The sequence below is a fragment of the Bactrocera neohumeralis genome, unplaced genomic scaffold, assembly GCF_024586455.1.
Source record: "Bactrocera neohumeralis isolate Rockhampton unplaced genomic scaffold, APGP_CSIRO_Bneo_wtdbg2-racon-allhic-juicebox.fasta_v2 cluster09, whole genome shotgun sequence".
NCBI lineage: Eukaryota > Metazoa > Arthropoda > Insecta > Diptera > Tephritidae > Bactrocera > Bactrocera neohumeralis.
Window position 1 is genome coordinate 6,302,296 of NW_026089622.1, and position 2,932 is coordinate 6,305,227.

General features: G+C 32.0%; 1 pseudogene; it reads right to left on the reverse strand.

Moving 5' to 3' along the window:
- Nucleotides 1–1,899: 1,899 nt before the first annotated feature.
- On the reverse strand, nucleotides 1,900–2,095 carry LOC126764746 (small nucleolar RNA U3; annotated as a pseudogene).
- Between the last annotated feature and the right edge of the window lie 837 nt (nucleotides 2,096–2,932).

A 2,932-nucleotide genomic window follows, 5' to 3' on the forward strand; every position in this document is an offset into this window, starting at 1 on the left:
TTTATTTTATTAATATTTTTTTTTATTTTGCATATTTTGACGGGCGTGGCGAAGCCTCGCGCAACCATTGCCAGCTAGTGTATTTATAAAACGATTTCTTTGATATTCCATAGGATGGAAATATGTATGTATGTAGAACTCTTTTATTTTTGATTTATTATTTTTCAAATTATTTAATGCTAATTTGATCTTATTTTATAATAACTCATTTTAAATATATAAAAGATTTACCTGAACATTATGATGATATTTTCATGATTCATACGCAATGTACGAATGTAAGCAATTTCGTTTTGCCGTCGGCATTTCAATTTCTCATGCTTCAATTTTTGCTTTCAACCAAGAAATCACTTGTATGTATGTATGTGCAATATATGCCTTTGCGTTTTGCGGTCGGCATTTCCATATTGACAATTATGTATTTCATTGTTTCGTTTTGGCCCAATTTTGTATATTAAGACAAGTGTCAATAATTGCTCCAATTTTCATAAAGTTGGAAATTTTGCGCGAATCTATATTATATATTCATATGTAAACATGTTTTAAACTTTACATAAAATTGAAGTGTCAATAATTGCGCCAATTTTCAAAAAGTTGGAAATTTTGCGCGAATAAGACGTGTGCGGGTTAAGTCGTGAATTTTACTTATATATATTATATTAATTAATTTCCAAGTGCCGAAAAATGCGAAACGAAATATCAATAAATTTAAATAAATTTAAGTAAATTTACATGTATTTTCTTTTATATTTAATTGTCAATAAATTTTTTAAAAATTATTTGCCCTAGTTGTCCATTTTTTATTTTCTCACACATTTCAGCCGATTTTTGTATAGAAATTTGACCGGCGTAGAAGCAAAATGCGAAACAATCATACATACATATATTATGCCTTTTGCACATTTGTCTGTATGTTTGCGAAAGCAAATGTTCTACAAAAGCATATTTCTATACTTAAACAAAATTATTAGAACTATCATATGTTTCTTATGTACATACATGCATAACCAAACCATACTTAAGTCAGCACAACCTAAGTGTCAATGGTGGTGTTGGTGGTAAGCGCTTGGAAAGTCAAGATGTTACCACAGGTTCGAATCTCGACAGAATAAATTTTTAATTTTTTGCTTTTAACATCGTATACTATACAAATAAATATTTTTCTTACTAATAGAAATTAAATTTATCACAGCAATTTTATGTATATGTATATTACATATGTATATTGCTGTGATAAATTTAATTTCTATTAGTAAGAAAAATATTTATTTGTATAGTATAAGATGTTAAAAGGCATACATCTTCTATCCCATCTTGTATCGGCACATGCTCATATGAGTGTATGTATACGCATGTGCGCGTTCAGAAATTGAAATCATATTTTCATCACTTATCAATATACTTATTACATGTGCGCGCATTGACTTGCATGTTCATACATTCATATATGCTTATATGTACATATATTTGCATACATTGCCAAACAAATAATGCACAAGCATACAAACATACATATGCGTACACATATGAGTATGTCACCAACAAAAAATTGCCTTCACAAGACAATATGGCAGCCAAATTGGCGAAGAACAAGTGTAGTACATTTTACAACAAAAACGATTTCATTCATGAACGCAGGCGCAAATTCCACAAGCGATCTCGCTTCATTCATAAAAACAGAGGCCGTAACATCTCCCCGAGCATGCCTTTGCCAACAAGTCGTCTTTTCGCGACAATGGCAGAAGCCAAAACTAATAAATTGCACAACTTTCTGGTGCTTCTCGCAAAAATCTTCGTCGATATGTATTCACGGAATGAATGATCCTGAGAAGTATAGTCTTAACTTTTCAACGGCCAACGCAGAGCATTTCAACCAAAAGGAATTTATTCATTAAAATCACCTCCCGTTTTATCCATTGTAAGCGAAAGATTTTCGCAGAAACATCATTTCTAATATGCCACAAGACAAAATTAGAAATAAACTTCTTAAACCCCACGCTGTCAGATAAAACGATATACCTCGTCATCGCGGGTCGATTTCCAAAAAATGTAAATGAAGACTAACTACAGAAATGATCCTGTAAAGTATAGTCTTAATTTTTCAACGGCCAACGCAGAGTATTTCAACCAAAAGATACGCAAAATAGTTGAGAATTCGCAGAAATGAAAGACAAACGAAAGAAAAAGAAGCATAACTTCAATAATGCACAAGCATACAACATACATATGCGCACACATGTGAATATGTCACCAACCAAAAATTGAAACATTGTTCTACAAAAACAACAACAGCATAAGCATGGCAGCATTGTGTTGTTGGTAGAAAAGCCGAGCTGTGCCGAAAAAAACGAACAAACGATCGCCGATTGTCACCGCTTCGCTTGCTCGAACATCTTCGCAGACAAGGTTGCGTTAGATTCATATTGAGCAAGGTTGCGCAACCTGAATCTATCGCAACCTTTTCCGAACTCGTATAAGAAGTATAACTTCAAAAATTTAATTTCTTTGAAGTAATGGCTTTCAAATTTTTCATTAATATGTAATTATGTGGTAAATGCGTTTTTTTTGTTTTTGTTTTACTACCTTTTACTTTTCTACTACGCTGAGATGTACTGTTAAAGTTTCTCTGACGTAACGTTAACTGTCATTATGGCTTCTATTGTCATTATCGTCACTGTAAGTATGAGTGTTCATACATATTAGAGTCTTATGCCCGGTTTCACAGTCCATACTTAAGTTGTGCCTAAATAAAATCTTAGCTAAGTATTGTTGCAAACTGAGTGGTCGTTTGCGTTTCACAGTCAATGCTCAATTTCTATAAAATTTTATTATGATATATGGCATCGTTATGGGCAACATATGTTTTACAAATGTCATACATAAAAATATGTTTGAAATATTTAAATTATAACAGACAATACATAAGTTTGCA